The following is an 18915-nucleotide window of genomic DNA, read 5'->3' as shown; positions in this document are numbered from 1 at the left end:
AGACAGCAAGCAATCTGATACAGGTTATACATATACATCATTAGTCATAAAAACTAATTCATTAAAGGCCATATTATTAACTGTTTTCCAAAATAACCAACTGGAAATCTCAAATCTCATAGTTTTTTTCCCTTCATTTCTTATACTTCTTGACCTCATCCTTGCTGCATCGGAAATTTTTGGAATATTTTTTTTTCCTGGGTTTTCATGACATTGTTCTATCAGTATGAAAGCTTCTCTTTTCAATGTCTTTTGAAAGTTCACCATCAAGTTAGGACCACTCTCTAATTGTGGATGTGCTTCAAAGCTCATTCCAGGGTTCTCTTATCTTTTCTTTATATACTCTCTGATTTAGTGACATCATTATGTGTGGTTCAGAAATGGAAATGCGCTGGAGAGATCTCTAGAAGCAAAGTTTATTATACATTCTCGTGAGAAGGCATACCACCCATCAAGCAGGCAATGGAAGGGAGGAAGCAGGGTCAACACTTTTAATCCCTAAAGCAAATACCCTCTCCCACCATTGACCCTCATCCTTATTGGGTGAGGATCTTACATTCTAAACACGGGAACTACCCAAGTAATTGAACTTGACCAATAAGTACATAGTTGCCCATATTTGACTGAAATAGGGAGACGCTGATGTCATGGGAGGATAGCAGGAAGGGGATTTAGGTATACCCTTGACTCAATCTTCAAAGTCCTTCAGATCTACTCAAACTCTGAAGTAGATGAAGCCTTACTCAATTTTCACAGCTATCTTGAAAGATCTCACTTCATCTCGTTCAATTAGCTCCTATGATTGATTATTTCTATTCTGCTGATACCCAGCTCTAGACTCTTTCCTCAGATTCGGTGGACATCACTTACTGGTTATTGGACATTTCATACTAGATCTCCTCTTTCCCCCCCCCGACTTTTGTATATGCTTAGGGGAACTTAGTATCACTTGGATGCCTCCCTTAGGAAGAGAATGAATATATTAAACTGTCTTCTAGAAGAGAATGGGAGGGGGGAAGGTCAAATTATATGAGACTATTATATGAGACTATTTACCTTTGAATAGAACATCCTGCTTTTATTAAGCCTCCTTCAATTGATTAAACTTGTTTACCCTTGCCTCACTGTATTACCTGTGGTGAATCTTTCTCTACTATTGATAAAGTTTAGATTTAGGGAACCAAAATGAGATTAGGGTTTCTGGTGGTCAGGAAGTTAAATGATAAGGTTTAGTGGAAGGTTTGAGGTTCAGGGAACCAAATGGAGAGGTTTGGCTCCCCTGCAACCCTTTGGGATTCAGCGCAAGGGTAGGGACTTTTGGGGAATTCCCTTCTGGAGGTGCAGAGATTCTCTGTAAAAGAATTTACAGACCCCAAAACCTAGATTGATAAAAGGTTTATTATGGGGATTGGAAGTAAGATTAGAAATTCTGACAGAGAGGCATAAAATCTGGTTAGGGAAATAAGTGAGGATAAAGAAAAGATAACACTGGAAAAGAATATTTCAGTGGACAGAGGCTCCTTGGCATCCCAAGCATGGAGCTGGCATGTTTGGAACCTCTGTAAAGAGAGGGTTTTAGTTTGGCTCTTTTATATTGAATGTCTTAGTTGGGGCTGAGATAGCTCAAGTTGCTAGGAGCTGGGGATTGCTCTAGATGGGGCTGAATACCCAGCATGAGTTGAATTGAATGGAAGATCTACATTTGAATAGAGTTGGAATTCTCTAGCTCAAGACTCAACCAACTCCACCGAGGTAAACCACTTTATCTGATTTCCTGGGGTGGTCTCTTACTGAGTCAGGGTTGAAGGAGATTTTCTCCTTCAAGGATTTTTAGAGTTTCGAGCTCCCCTCTTCACTATTGGGAGTTTATGAGAATTATTAATAAAAATAAAAAAAACATAAGATTACTTTCATTTGGCTCAGCGCTCAGTCAAGAGAAAAATGTGACATTTTAAAATCAAGTTCAAACTTGGGTCCTTCTGTATCCTGATATTCCCAGATATTCACTGTTCTCCCTCTTTTGTAACTTCCCATTCCAAAATAAAGCACTACCTCTGTCAAGAGCAGTAAGGTCATTCAAATTTTATCTGTAAATAAAAATAACATCCAATAAAACAGAAAATAGAAGGATGAGTTTAAAGAACAGAATCAGCTTAGGAATCAGCTTTTGATCCACTCTAGCAGAGAGGGAAGGGGAATGAGGAGACTGTGATTTACAGTATGATACCTATTCTATAGCACAGAATGTCAGTAATGATGCTCAAGACATCCATTGCTTGGGAATATCAACTGTCCCATTTTGGCCACTGAAAATGAAAGTAAAGATGCACCTGAGATCAGTCTTCTGACTTGCATTTACAAAATTCCTCTTTGAATTACTCAGTCTCACTTCCTCTCTCCTTCCATTTGAACCACACACTCAAACTCTCTCTCTAACTGACAACACATGGTTACCATTTCATTTTGTATTTTCTTTGATTCAGGGCTTAAGATACCCCTAGTCCTTCCCAAAATGGAAAGAAAATAGTGGTGTAAGAAATTTTAAAACATATCCTTTTATAGTTTAAAACTATATCCTTCTTTTATTATTCTATTATATATCTTATATATATATATTTTATTAGATGTCTTCATTATTTGGAACCACCTTTGTTTAAGAGATTGATTGGTTTGTTGAAACCTGTCCCATAAGATGTTAAAATTTAGTAGAGTCTTTAAGACATTCATAATAAAAAGCCAAAAGGGAGGCTTAACTTCCTAATGTAATTTGATTTACTTTATATATGAAAGGATCTCAATATTCTCTAACCTTGTGGTTATTGTTTGGTTATATAAATCTCCCCTCTCAATTAGCTCTTTGTAAATATAACAGTCTTGAAGGGTGAATCTCACCAGACTAATGTTGAAAAACAATCTTCTTAAATTTGTCTCCTTGTTTCTCTTTCCCCAGGTTAATGTGTTAGGTGCTGTGTCCCTTGTGAAATCTATAAAACAAAAAATATTTCTCTGTCTCTGATGTAATTGGAAACTATACATTTTGTAGAACCATACCTGGAGTTCAGAGTTTTTCTGAGCTCTGAACTTAAAATTTAAATATAATAAAGCCTAGGTTTTAACCTCTAAAATCTCTGTGTGGTGATAGTGTTTTTAGGCAACCTATCACAAGAAGTCAATGGGAATTTTTTTACTTTATCACCAGAGCAGATAAATGTTTGCCAGCTGGTCCTCAAAAAATCAAACCAAAACAAAACAAAAACCTGTTCTTTCCAGTTTGCTGCCTGGAAGAAACTATGCTGTACTACATTTCCCAGAAGCATAGTTAGCTAATCTCTGAAAACTTTCCATCTGCCTTCAGAGGTACCAGTTTGTAATAGTCTGTTATCCTTAATATTTCTAAAGCAAAACTAATTCTGTATTCCAAAAAAATCCCATCCTTCTACCAAACCTCCCCATTTCCGTGAAAGATGTCACCATTCTTCTAGTTTTCTAAATTTGTAATTTCATTGTTAGTCCCAATGTTTAACCTAATGATACAATGGAAAAAGCACTGAAGTAGGAATCAAAAGGCTTGAGTCTAAATTCTAACTCTTACTACCTGATGCCCAGCAATCATTTAACCTCCATGGGCTTAGTTTCCATAACAGGAGGTCATGAATTTATTATTATTAGCAAGGCAATTAGGGTGAAACCCAGGGTCACACAGCTACTGTAATGCCAGAGAAACTGAGGCAAGATAGAGATTAGAGAGTTTTTAATATTTGATTTGGATTTCTGAGAGGGAGAGATTGTGCTGTGACCAAAAGAATCCATTTTTGATCCCAGGGTTGAATGAGACTTTTGTCTCAAGTAATCCAGCAGCAAATGTGAGTTTCCCATGAAATATATATGGCTCTAAGCTCAGGTAGATAGACAGAGGTGGGGGGTGGTGGTGAGGGGTTGGAATGGGGGGTTGGAGTCCAAACTCTGGTGATCGGGAATCTCCAAGAAGGAACCATCAGTCCAATTCTGACAGGTTGGGGGGTAGGACCATAAATTCTTACTAATTGGGAGAACTTAGGAGGTGTCCAACTAGAGCCAGGAAGTCTGGGACTTAGAGATACCAATTAGGTATCTGAGATAGGACATCTGGAGTTTTATCTTTAGGAATGCCAGATCTCCACAACCCTAATTATCTCAGTTCTAATGAGCAGAAAAGGGGTCTTGCAACCAGGGAGATTGAGGCAGAATAATTCAAGAAACTGAGGCAGAACAATTTAGGGAAACTCAGGCAGGACAAGTAGGGAAATCAAGTCAGAACAATAAAAGGGAACTGTGGCACAAGACTAGTAAATGTTAAATGTCTGAGGCTAGATTTGAACTCAAATTCTGATTCCAGGGCTGGTGCTGGATCCTCTGGGCTAATCTAGCTGCTCCTTGCACTTAAAACAAAACAAACAACAAAAAAAAAATCTTTACAATTTTTCTATATAATTGTTTTCTTTTGTAATTTTATATATTTCATTTTATGCATTTAAAAATATTTTTCTGAGATGAGATTCATAGGCTTCAACTAAATTTTCTAGAGCATGATACAAAAAAGATTTAAGAACACTTGACTTAGGATAGATCCACAAATCTGAAGGATTTCCTGTAGCACACTGGTTGGTTTTAAATATGTTGATCAGTGCTACTAATTAGCTAAATGATTCACCCTTTTTGAGCTTCAGTTTCTTTTTAAAAGAAGAGAGTAGGAATATCTGCTCTTTAGAGTCCCTTTCCTACTAAGATTCTGAGTTCATGAAATTATATTGTAAAGTATACTGAGAAAATCCACAAGAGGGCAGCTTCGTTTGCTGTAAAATAATACAAATTTCTACTAATGTGACTATTACTATAAAAGTGTCCGGACTTTACATAGGAGCCTGGAGAGGTAAGACTTGGAGAGAGAGAAAAAGAGAGAGCAAATGAGAAACGGTAGATTATTGAATATTTGCAATAGTATGTGAGCACAGTTATAGAATCAGTCTCTTAGATGTTGAAAGAATCTAGTCCAACCTTTTAATCTGAAGCAGGGATTCATTTTATAATATCCTTGATAAGTGTTTAGCTTCTTCTTAAAAACTACTAATGAGAAACTTCTAATACCACTATGCTCTATTTTGGATAGTTCTACCTGTTAGGAAGTTTCTTGTTACAGTCTTCTTCCCTGTAATTTCTACATACTGGTTCTATTTCATCCAGTGGGACCAAGAAGGATAAACTAAATCCCTCTTCAGAATGACAATCCTTCAAATATTTTAAGACACATTCATCATGTTACTCCCTAACTCTATTTTTTGGTAGCCATACACCCCACCCCTTCCTACAAATAATCCTCATATGGCATAGTTTCAAGTTCTTTTACCGTTCCTTTAATACTTGTGTGAATACATTCCAGCTCGACAGTATTTTTTCCAAAATGCAGTGCCCAGCACTGAACACAGACATGTTGTGACAGCACAAAATACATTTGGATTATTATCTTCCCATTTCTGGACAGAGTGCTAAGGTTACATTCACCTTTTTTTTGGCTATTAGAACACTGTTATATTACAGTATCACATTATGCTGTTGTTTCATATTGAGTTTGTGGTCTACTAAAATCCCTAAGTCTTATCTACATTGGCTATTCTTGATGTCCATGTAATTTATTTGTTGAATCTGTATGCCGTACTCATTTGTGTCTATGTAATAGCTAGGATCTAATCTGCTGGATCAAGGAATTTCTCATGGCATTGAGTCAGTGCACTGGTCCATCATGGTCATTCCATATTTAATATCCTTACTAAAGAACATAAACAAAATAAGAATTATGCTCTTAAAACTATTAAGCCTGTGTCTATACTTTGATTCAATGATAACTCTACTAATTATCATTAATACTCTATGCCCCTAAAGAGAGTAAAGACAGAAGAAAAGGACCCATATATAAAAAAATTGGCAGCTAGATAGTACACTGTATAGAAGAACAGGTTTAAAATCAGGTAGTTCAAATCTAATATCAAAAGCTAGCTATGTAACCCTGGGTAAATTAGTTAACCCTGTTTGCCTCAGTTTCTTTATCTGAGGATGAACTGGAGAAGTAAATAGCAAACCACTCCTATATTTTTGCCAAGAAAACCCCAAATGAGGGTTCAAAGAATTCAGGACTGAAACTATTGAACAATTAAAACATACAAAAATATAGCAGTTCTCTTTTGGGGGCAAAAAGAAATGGAAATTTATAGAGTACCCAATAACTGGGAAATGGCTGAACAAGTTAATGTTTGTATGTTTTTTTAAAATTTTTATTTGTTTGATTAGATTTTTTAGATTATACATATACATTCATTTTTTTATATATTTCCATATAAGTCTTCTTGGGGACCACCAGAAAAAAAAAACAGAAGGAAAAAAGGGATGAAAATAATATTCTTCAATCTGTATTCATTCTCCTGATTGTCTTTCTCTGAATACAGATGGCATTTTCTTTTTTTTTTATTGAAGTTTTTTATTTTCAAAACATATGCAAGTATCCTTTGATCCAGCTGTGTTTCTACTGGGCTTATATCCCAAAAAGATCTTAAAGGAGGGAAGGGGTCCTACATGTGCAAAAATGTTTGTGGCATCCCTTCTTGTGGTGGCAAGAAACTGGAAACTGAGTGGATGCCCATCAACTGATGAGTTGAAGAATGGCTGAATAAGTTATGGTATGTGAATGTTATGGAATATTATTGTTCTATAAGAAATGATCAGCAGGAAGATTTCAAAGAGGCCTGGAAAGACTTACATGAACTGATGCTAAGTGAAATGAGCAGAACCAGGAGATCATTGTATTTGGCAACAAGATTATATAATGATGAATTCTGATGGCTCTCTTCAACAATGAGATGCTTCAAACCAGTTCCAGAGGACTGTGGAAACTGAGTGTAGATCATAACGTAGCATTTTTACTCTTTTTGTTGTTGTTTGCCTGCATTTTATTTTCTTTCTCAATTTTTTCCTTTTTGATCTGATTTTTCTTGTGCAGCAAGACAATTGTATACATATATATGCATATGCATCACAAGATCATTGTGGCCTCCCTAAATCATCTCATTGTTGAAAAGAGCCACGTTCATCAGAATTGATCATCATATAATCTTGTTGTTAGCATGTAAAATGATCTCCTGGTTCTGTTCATTTCACTTAGCATCAATTCATGTTAATCTCTCTGGAACTCTCTGAAATAATCCTTCTGACAGATGTTATTTAATATCCAAAGTCAATTTCATCACTGAATTGTTGAGAAAATCTAAGTCTATCATAGTTGATCATCACACAATCTTGCTATTTCTGTGTAAAATGTTTTTCTTATTCTGCTTGCTTCACTCAGTTTCAATTCATGCAAATCCTTCCATGTTTTTCTGAAATCATCCTGTTCATTATTTCTTATGGAGCAATAGTATTTCATTACTTTCATAAACCATAATTTATTTAGCCATTCCCCAACTGATGAGCATCCACTCATTTTCTAATTCTTTGCCAATGCAAAAAGAGCTGCTACAAACATTTTCATACGTGTAGGTCCTTTTCCCTCTTTCATGATTTCTTTGAAATATAGAAATCAGTATAATCTTTGAAATATAGAATTCTTTTAAATATAGACATCAGCTGAATCAAAGAATATGCACAATTTTATAGCCCTTTGGGTATAGTTCCAAATTGCTCTCCAGAATGTCTGGATCAGTACATAATTCCACTAACAATGCATTAGTATCCCAGTTTCCCCACATGTCTCCAACATTTATCATTGTCTTTTTCTATTAGTCAATCTAATAAGTGTGAGGTGGTACCTCAGAGTTATTTTAAGTTGCCTTTCTCTAATCAATAGTGATATAGAGCATTTTTTCATATGATTATAGATGGCTTTAATTTCTTCATCTGAATATTGACTTTATCAATTGGGGAATGACTTATATTCTTATAAATTTGATTCTATTCTTTTTATATTTTAGAAACGAGACCTTATCAGAAACACTGGTTGTAAAAATTGTTTCCCAGCTTCCTGCTTCCCTTCTAATCTTGATTGTGCATTAAAAAAAAATTAATGTAATCAAAATTATCCAATTTCCATTTCATAATGTTCTCTATTTCTTGGTTGGTCCTGGCAGTTTGATTGGTATGGCACTGAACAAATAGACTAATTTAGATAGAATTGTTAGTTTTATCATGTTAGCTCAACCTATCTATGAACAATTGATATTTTTCCATTATGTGAAAAATGTTTTGTAAGTGTGCTGAATAAATTATTTTGTATGAATATAAAGAAATACTATTGTGATATAAGAGATGATAAAAAGGATGGTTTCAGATCTATAGAGAACTTCTATGAACTGATTCAGATTGAAGTGAGCAAAATCAAGGTAACAATTTATTTAATAAGAGCATTATAAAGACAACTTTAAAAACTTAGGAACTCTGATGAAATCAGTGACTAAAGTAATCATGATGGAACTTCCTAGAAAGAGAAGTAATGTATTCGAGGATAGGTTTATTTATTTATTTTTTTTGGTATGTGATCAATGAGGACATTTGCTTTGCTTACATGTTTTTTAACAAAGTTTTTCTTTTACTTGCTGCCCCAATGTGAGAAAAAATTGAGGGGTTGGAGGGAGCTGAAGAGAGAAGAGAGAAACTGTAGGTTTTAATTGATTGAAGAAACAAAATTTAATTAAAAAATAAAGGATGTGCACAATTTAATGGCTATTGATTGATTCCCATAGTTTTTGTTATTTTATTTGGTAGGAAAACCTACCATATCAATAGTTTTAATTTAAAAGGAGAAATAACTTAAATTTTTCCTCTCTTTTGAACATGTGGCTTGGGAAAACATCATTTCTGGAACTTGCTGATGGAGGAGGGGGAAGATTCCTCCCACTCTACCAGCAAGTATGAAAGTGGCACATGAATGCTAGTGAGTACATGTATTTGCCTACTTCTTGTTGCCTTGATTAACCTAAAACTTTATCTTACTGCCTTTCTGCTGTTTCTGCTTTGTTTCGTTCTCTAAATGCAAGTGATTGAATAATGATCTTGATATGGATGTTTTGTACCATTGTCTCATGAGTTTTAGAGGTGAAATTTCCTAGGTACTGACTGGGTGCAGGATATATTTTCTGAAACTATGCCCCTCTCAGAGGAGATGAGCAGAAGAATGAGCCATCAATCTTGATTGGTCAGAAGTTTTCAACTTGGAATTGGGTGATGACTGTGTATTTAAAATCAGCCAGAGTCAAGAATTCAGGTTAAGGGAAAAATCTTCAATCTTTATTCTTTTTGAGGTGAAGGGGGATTGCGATAGCAATATGGGCAGCTGCGACAGGAAGCCAGCCAGCAGAGGTGAAGGGGGATTGTAGGTAAAAGGGGGATTGAAGGTGAAGGGGGGTCGTGATAACAATGCAAGCAGCTGTGTCAAGATGCCAGCCAGCAGTATCTCTTTCCACTTCCCTTTCCACTCCCCTGCCTCCACCCACTAAAATCATCATTTCCTATACAACACATCAGGACTTGCACAAAGAGTGGGCAGGGGCCATTCTTTCTCCAAGCATATATATTAATAGAGTATGGTCCAATTACTATTTAGCCTCACGTGCTTGGGAACTCAGTGCATCAACTCAAGCCTCAGCCCATTACAGAATTGCTGTTTTGATAGTGTTGAAGAAAAAGAAAGTGAAATCTGTTCCGCAGATAAGACTCATAAGACTCTTTTTCTGCTTTGACAGAATAATGTAAGTAGTAGGTAGTTTAATTTTTTATCTGTTTATGAGCTCCCATGAGTCTTTTGTATTCTTAAATCTCCTATAAGACAGATCATAAAAGGATGTTGTTTCATATTTTAAGTATGTTTTAATGTTTCAAGAATCTTTTTGCATTTTAAGGTTAATTGTCATATACCTGGTATCTATTATTTTGTACATTGAGCAAATTTTGATATTGTTTGCTTTGACATCACTTAATTTTCTAAAATATATCTCCTCCACAGAAAACCCTCTTATAACAAAGAATAAAAAAAAGGGGGAAAAAATCTGGTTCAGTAACATTAACCAAAATATTGAAAAGTCAGACATATTTTCAGTGTTCTCTCTCCATAATCTCCCACCTTTGCAAAAGAGAGAGAGAGAGAGAGAGAGAGAGAGAGAGAGAGAGAGAGAGAGAGAGAGAGGATAATATTTTTATGTGATTCTTTTTTGGAATCAAACTTGGGTCATTATAGTTTAAAATCATTCAGTTGAAATGTTCTTCCTATTTATATTGTTGTAGTTACTATTTATGTTATTTTCCTGCTTCTGTTTAACTTCATTTTGCATAGGTTCATATAAGTCTTATGATGGTTCTCTGTTTAATTTCTTATAGCACAGTAATATTTCAATATATTCATGTAATTCTTCAATTCAATGGATAGGTTACTTTGCTTCTAATTCTTCACTACTACAAAAAATGCTTCTGTAAATATTTTAGTGTTAGATTCTTTGTTTTAACTAAGTGCCTTATGATATATACCTAGCAGTGAAATATCTAGGTAAAAAAGATAAGGAGATTTTAATCACTTTGCATAATTCCAAATTGATTCTCAGAATGGTTGTACCAATTCAAAACTCCACCAATAGTACATTAGTGTTTCCTTCTTTCCTCAACTTTCCCAACACTGACTTGTTTTCTTTTGTCATTTTTTTAGTTCTCTGAGTGTTAGAGCAAAGTCAGATTTTTGATTTGCACTTTTCTCTAAGAGGATTCTCTTCCTTTTGCAATCTTTTGATAACTGTTTGCTCATAGATTTCTATTAGTTCCTTATATATCAAAGATATTAAACTCTTGCAAGCAATACTGGATGCATTTTTTCCTCAGTCAATCATTAGTAATGCAATTAGTGTACCCTAGTCTTAGGGCCAAATTTCAGTTTTGTTAGAGAGATTTTTCTTTTTCCCATAGAAGCTTACTCTGGGTTAGAACTTGAGAGAAATATTTATTTCTCTTGCACTAAAAACTAATTATTGAATTATGACAAAAGTTTTCCCCCTTTTCTATTTTCTCATTCAGAAATCAACCAGTGTGGGAAATTTTGGGCAAAGATTTACCCAGGGTAAGATCTATTTAAAGCTTAGGTGAATGGGTAGTTTCCTGGTCATTGTGCTTACTCAGACAGATCTGGGAAAATGAGGATTATTCCTTTTGTCAGACAGATGATATGGATTGTTAAATCTCTTTGACCAAGCCTTATGTGATCCAAGTCACAGTACCCTCAAAATACTCATTAGGATGAGCTCACATTTCATTATAATATTCATTTTCCCATTAATTGTTAAGCAATCAGAATTGATTACTATCCTCAAGAACACCCTGCCTTCTAAGAGCATATAAAATGTGAACCCACCTTTCTGAGGAATCTTTGTTATTTGAGAGTGCAACTATCCTCCTTTATTAACAAAATTCTAGTATTATTAATAAAATAACTACCCAGGGATCTATTTTAAACTTTTTAAATGTCACAAAACATAATGAGCCAAGAGTATGAGAGAAAAATTTTAATTCCTTCTCTTTAGGCTCAAAGTCTCCTAGAACTAAAAAGCATCACTTTGAGTCCAGAGACAGAGCCTTTTTTCTGAAAAGAGTCCCATAGGTGATAGCTATATGAAATTTCATGTTAACATGACTAAGTTGGCTATCAATTTTTTCAGCCCAATGATTCATGATATTTATGTACTAAAACCTCAGCTAGGAGTTGCCCTCTATCTCCATGGAGTAAATAAGACTTAACAATGAGATTATACATTCTTGAAAGCAATACTTCAAGGATCTGGAGTGCTACAAAAGCAGATCCTAACCCATCTATAACTTAGAATCTAAGAGAGTTAGGTGCCTGAGGCTTACAGAAGTTAAATTACTATCTTATTATTAAAGGATACCAGAAAATATCAGAAGGGAAATTTGGATCTCAGTCTCCTATTAGATTGGTGCTTTCTCTGTATCCATGAAGTATTGAAGTAAATTTCAAATTATTAGATTCAACCAGCCTTTAGACAGACTTTTTCTTTATAAAAATTTCCAATTAATTAGCCATTAATTGATATTTCTAACTTTTGCATATCATTTAGAAATGTTTCTTGTGCTATGGATAGAGTTCTGGGTCTGGCATTAGGAAAAACTGAGTTCAAATCCAGTCTTAGACACTTAACTGGCTATGTGACCTTTAACAAATCACTCCATTTACCTGTTTCCTTATCTGTGAAATAGAAATGTTATCTCCAAAGACTGATAGTGAAAATAAAGTGAGATAATATTTGTATAATGTCTAGCACAGTGTCTGGCACATAATGGATGCTATATAAATATTAGCTTTTTTTTTTTTTTCTCAAAGTAACTAAAAGTTACAGTAATAAACCAAGGACTAAACATTCTTTGGAAGTGAGATCTAAACATAAACTATTCTATTGATTCTACTGTAGCTATTCTCTGTTGAGAATAGGCCTTCAGTTTTATCAAACATTCATTCTGGTGTGTCCTTCTCAGAATACTCCTTTACTTCTACCTTCTAATGTATGTTCTATAAATCATCTGTTTTATAGCATACTGAATTCTCTCAAATGACTAAATAGTAATTTAGCTCTTTGGGGTTTATTGTTGAGTGAAGATAGTAGTGTCTGAGGGAAAATGGCTATTGGGGGAATGAGGTTAGAAAGGCTTTGAGGTTTGGAAGGAGAGGAGAACCTCGGTAGTTCAGGTTGTCTCTCTGCAAAGTCTAAATTTGCAGTTGCTACTTTTTAGCTTCAGATTGTGTTGTATAGACTTTACATAAAATTCTTTTAGGGCTATCTTCAAAAGTCCTTAATGAGAGAGAAAATTAAATGGGGTTTTTAAATTTTTAATTAACATCTATCTCTTCTATCATGATTTAATTACAGGTGTCTACTATTTTCTGCTTTTGAAATTATGTATTGTTTCTTTGCTGCTGGTCCTTTTTTTTTTATCTTGAAGCACTGCTTTTGATGGGGGAACCCCAAAACTGCCCTGATCTGGGGAGGGGAGAGCCATGAGGTAAACACTTGAGAAACTCCTTGAAGGAAAGAAATTCTCCTTGAACTCTTGCCTCTGTGAAAGACCAGCCCCAGGGAATCAAGATAAAGTGGTTTCATTCAATTATCTTGGTGGGTTATCAACCTCTATTGAGCTAAAAATTGGCTCAGGACCACTCCCAGTAAATGGTCCCATTCAACTGGAAATCTAAGCCTGGGGGCAGTAATCTCATTCAATTGAAACTTCAGTCTCAAGTCTCTTTTAAAGGGAAACTTTGGGGCTCATTTCTTTGCAGAGGGCCAAAAGCAGGACCATGCCAGACCAAGGGACCTCTCCTTGGCATAGCTGCCTGTGAGGACCCCCTGCCCACTGAGAAGACATTCTCTTCTCAGTGTTAATACCAGTTTATCTCTCTGACAGGATTTCTCCACACCCTTTGTTTATCTCTCTGCCAGGACTTTGTCACTCAGAAATCAGCCCCAAAAGCTGACTTCTCAGTGCCAATAAACTTCTTTTTGCCAGTCTAATTTTTCGGGTTCATAAATTCTTTCACATTGGACCTGTGTTGACCAGAAGGGGTTCCCACAACTCTCTGCCCTGCGCCACACATCATCACTTTGAAGGTATAGGAGCTTGAATTTATTGGGGGGGGGAGTGTTCCTTTCTTTTTTGATAATAAGATGGGTGATGGGAACATATAAAAGACTTACCTGTTTACTTTTCCTTCTATGTTTCATTAGCATCATGAGACATTATTCCTAATGGTAATAGTTTATTATTTTGTTCATTTTCATAAGGTTCACAGATCTCACCTTTAATAGTACCTCTATCACAATTACTACTACTGCCTAACCACATTTTTGCCCTTAGATTTTTTTCCCATTTTCCTTCTTAATTTTAAAATTGCAGAATTCTAGAACTATAAGGAACCTATATAACTGAGTTAGACTAACCTAGACTGGAAAAAGGATCCCTACTAGCACATATCTACTAGTTAATCATCTAGTTTTTACATGAAAACCGTTAGGATTAAAGCTTCTAAGGTCTAAGCAGGTTCTGATTGTTCAGTTAAATTATTTTTCCATCATGTTTCATTCTTTGTGACTCCTTCTGGGATTTGTATCAAGCTTAAATCTTCCTCTTTGCTACTTCTACTGATTCCTTGTAATTCTGTTCTCTGCAGTCAAACAGCAAATTAATCTCCTTTTCATCAAATCTTTTATCTTTCAAGTCTTAAAAATATAGTTCATATAACTGGAGTCTTCTGTTCTGTAAGTTAATTATTTTTTATAATAATGTGGTAGAAACAATGTTTTACCATGGCTGGGGTAATTTTCATTTGGCCCTATCCCCAATAATCAGCACAAAAGTAACTATAAATGCCTGTTTAGGTAGTGACTGCCAGCAACCTAAACTATCCATTCCTATAACATTTTCATTTTAATTAGACACTTAATTAGACACCAATATGACCCAAACTGGGGGTATTCTACTCACAATTCCTTGACTCCTGATTCTCCTTCTCTTACTTGTGATAGAGGCAATAATATATCCCTTGCCCACAATTAGGCTAGGTTAATTTTTCTTTAATAATAGCAATGGTGAACATTATATATATGTGCTTAGTGTGTCAAACACTGTGCTAAATATTTGATAATTCTCATCTCATTTGATCCTCACAACAATCTTGAGAGGTAAGTGCTATTATTTTCTCCATTTTTCAGATAAGAAAAGTGAGATAAACAGGTTAAGTGATTTATCCAGAGTCCATAATAAGTTTCTGAAATAGATTTGAACTCATTTCTTGCTGACTCAAGGCCCAGCACTCAATCCATTTTGCCAACTAGCTACAACTATCCACAAGACTCAATTGGCTCAAGAATACTAAAGGCTTAGGCTGTTGTTAATTCTCTCTGGTTGCCTTGTTCATCTTTCATTTTTGATTATAACCAATGACATCACTCATGGAATGTTTTGATATCTTGTGCGAATTGGATTTAATGAGACAGAGCTATGTAAAATCCTCAGCCTTACTTTCTCTTCTGGAGTCATCAAAATCCACTGACAAGACAAAGGCCAAGATGACTGCAATGATCTAGGTGCCCTCTGGTTGCCTAAATACAAAATAGCCACCTAGAGTTTCAGGTGCCTTCTGATGCTTGGTGGTGGAAAATGAAGGACAACTCAGGCCAGGGACCTTTGTAAAGAGCTGAAACTCTTAAAAGGTGTGCTTAAAGCAGACAACCGAGCACTTGAGACTAATTACCTATTCCATATGAGAATATAACTCTATTAGTATTTGTTTGGAAGAAGAGCCCTTCTCACTGTTCAGTGCTTACTCAATGTTTGGTATATACAGATAATAGGCAAGGATTAGAGGATGGGGTAAAACAAGCCAGTCTTCACTTGGCCACAAGAAGGAGAGGAGAAAAGTGTAGAGATTCTGGACTCTAGAATCAAGGAGGGATCCTTGGCAAAACTCCTGGCAGTTTTGTTCATCTCCTTCACTTCTCCCCCTAAAGACCAAGGACTTTTGCTTATTCTGACTCTGGCTGATCCTGAGGCCTCCAGGGATTTAACCAGACTTTACATTTTGGTGCCCAATGTGTGAACCAAAGACCCTAATTTCACTGAAGAAGTCCCTGTGACCAGGAAATAGGGTGCCTTATTTTAATAGACAAACAGGGAACTTACTTTGTTAAGAGCTAAATTAGTAACTCTCATTTTCTAGCTGAAATGGGGTAGATATTAGGAAAAGATTCTCCCCCAATCCCATCCTGAAGGACATCTACAGGAAACATACCCAGACTGATAAAGAGACTGGGTTTAATTGTAATTTGGGAGCAGATTGATGGACTCGCGGATATGTTAGAATGTGAGTCCCCTTGGTTCTTCAAAGAAGAAGAAATAGAGGCAGATAATTGGAAACTAGTAAGAGATCAACTATGTGAATGCTACAATGATAAAAGGTCCTAATTCAATTTCTAAGGAAACATTCTACATATACAACATAATACAATTGGCCTTAAAGAATTCCTGCAAGTTATAGAAAAAAAAAAGTTTTAAGAACAACTAGATGAGGAAGTGTGAGGAGAAAGAGGAAGACAAAGGACAGATTAATGGCAATATCACCAGAGGGCATGAGGATTTAAATGAACTTGAAGGGCATGGTGATTCTCCCTCTCACAAGGCAGCTTCAACTCTGCCTACACCAGAGCAGGTCATTGACACGCCCCCATCAACTTCACCTTCTGGGATGGAGGAAGGAGAAGTAGTGGGAGGGGTTGTGATATCACCAGCAACTCCCCCCCTAGCTCACCCCCATCTATGACTAGATTACAAAATTCACTAATTAAAGCCACAAAAGAAGGGCAGGATATAGCTGATTTGAGAATAGAAATGTATCTTGTGATTCAACAGTTTAATTCTTCAGGTCAAGAAAATAAAAGATACACTTCTTTTGATATAGAAATCCTCAAAAACCTGAAAAAGGCTTGCACTCTTTATGGGGCTACTTCATTGTATGTTAAGATATTATTACAGAATTTGGCTTATGAAGTCTTAACCCCTAGTGACTGGAAATCTATAGCAAGGACATGCTTAGAATCTGGACAGAACTTGTTGTGGCTCTCTGAATATAATGAACTCTGTAGGATACAAGCCCAGTGAAATAGTCAGAGTGGAGTTAATTCTCCAAACACCTATGACCAACTAACAGGTGTAGGTTCTTATGCAATCATTTCAGTACAGATTTATTACCCCATAGCAGCATACGAGCAAATTGCTGCTGCTGCTGCTATCAAAGCATGGGGTTTTATTTCAGGTAAACAGGACAAAGGAGAGGCCTTCACAAAGATAGCACAAGGGACAAATGAACCCTTTGCTGATTTTGTGGGACATCTACAGACAGCTGTGATATGAACTATTGGTAAAAATGCAGCTCCAGAAATTATGATAAGGCAACTTGCTAAAGAAAATGCTAATGAGGTTTGTAGAAGAATTATATTAGGACTACACAAGAAAGCTCCTTTAGAGGAGATCATAAGACGCTGTGCCACAGTGGGCACAAATACCTTTTATAGCCAGGCTATGATGCAGACTTCTCAAGATCCGAACATGGGAAGACAAGGTCCCTTTAGGCAAAGGACTTCCAGAGAGACTTGTCAGTGCTTTCAGTGTGGTAAAGTAGAGCACCTGAAAGCTCAATGTTGGCATAGAGACAGAGTGAGAAAACAGGATGGGAGAACAAGACCCAAAACCGCATGTCCAAAATGCAACAGAAGGTTCCTTTGGACATCAGAATGTAGACTGATTCAGAAAAAGAGGATGAGGGGCCCAGCTCCAGGGCCCAAGGCAAAAAATACTTGGGGCATGATGGCAGGCAATGCTACACCCAAAGAGTCTTTAGAAGTTCAATACCCAGACATGATCAATCATCCAGGAAGCCTTCTGATGGGAGAAAGGGATTACACAATCAATCAATCAACCAGGAAGCAACCTCATAGGAGAAAGGAATTACAATTGGGGAGAATAGAGCTGTATGCAGCTGGGACAACTGAGATACCCCCTGGAGAGGTGATATCTGTTCCTCTCCAGCCTATGGATCCCTTTCCTCCAGGCACAGTAGGCTTGACCATTTCACCTCCCTAGAGTACGTATAAAACTGTGTTCATCCATACACTGATGTGGGAAACTGGGGAATATGTAAATAATATCCCAATCACTAATACAGGTAGACAATGTGTGACATATCAACCAGAAGAAATAGTAGCATCAGGTTTACTGATACAGACTCCTAATAAGAAGTCTGGTGACAGTTGCCCAGATTCTGATTCCAAGCAGCAAAATCCAAAATCCAAGAGAGCAGCTGTGACAGCTAATCGACCTATGCTCACTATCTATATAAATGGTATACCATTAGAAGGATTGGTAGACACTGGTGCAGATCGTACAGTCATTAAAAGTGCCAACTGGACCAGTCACTGGCCAAAGATTAAGGCAGATATCTACATGTCTGGTGTAGGAGGATCAATAGCAGCTGGAATTCGTGCTACCCCTTTGAGATGGACTTTTGAACGTGAAACAGGAATTTTTACTCCTTTTATAGTTGAAAAAATCCCCATCAATCTGTGGGGAAGAGACATTTTACAATAGTTAGGATTATAAATGAGTACTTTGGTTTTTAGGCAGAGTTGCTGTTGAAAGCCTGCCAACACTCTCACCTGCTGCTACTCAGTGGAAAACTAATAAACCTATGTGGATAGAACAGTGGCCCTTAGCTAGTGATAGAATTTAGGCCTTCTTAGATAAAGTACAGGAGCAACTTGACCAAGGACACTTACAACCTTCTCTAAGTCCTTGGAATTCCCTTGTATGTGTTGTAAGAAAGAAATCTGGAAAATGGAGGATGTTGACTGATTTAAGAAAAGTAAGTGAACAGATGGAAACTGTGGGAACTCTTCAGGCTGGACTTCCATCTCCTACTCAGTTGCCTAGAGAATGGCCTCTCTGGGTTATAGATATTAAGGATTGTTTCTATTCTATCCCTCTAGATAAGGAGGATATGAAAAGATTTGCCTTTTTAGTGCCCAACATTAACTTAGCTGAGCCTTATAAAAGATATGAATGAACAGTTTTGCCATAGGGAATGAAAAACAGCCCTACTGTGTGTCAAATGTATGTTGCTGCTGCTCTTACTTCAGGAAGAAAAGCATTTCCAAAAGTAGTGTTATTACATTACATGGATGATATATTAGTATGTGCATCTGAGGAACAAATGTTAGAAGCATGTCTACAAAAGACCATAGAAACACCAAGGAACTACAATTGCACATAGCTCCAGAAAAAATTCAAAGACATGCTCCT

Source organism: Antechinus flavipes, chromosome 1, assembly GCF_016432865.1.
Source record: "Antechinus flavipes isolate AdamAnt ecotype Samford, QLD, Australia chromosome 1, AdamAnt_v2, whole genome shotgun sequence".
Lineage (NCBI taxonomy): Eukaryota > Metazoa > Chordata > Mammalia > Dasyuromorphia > Dasyuridae > Antechinus > Antechinus flavipes.
Note: the sequence above shows the minus strand (reverse complement) of the source record.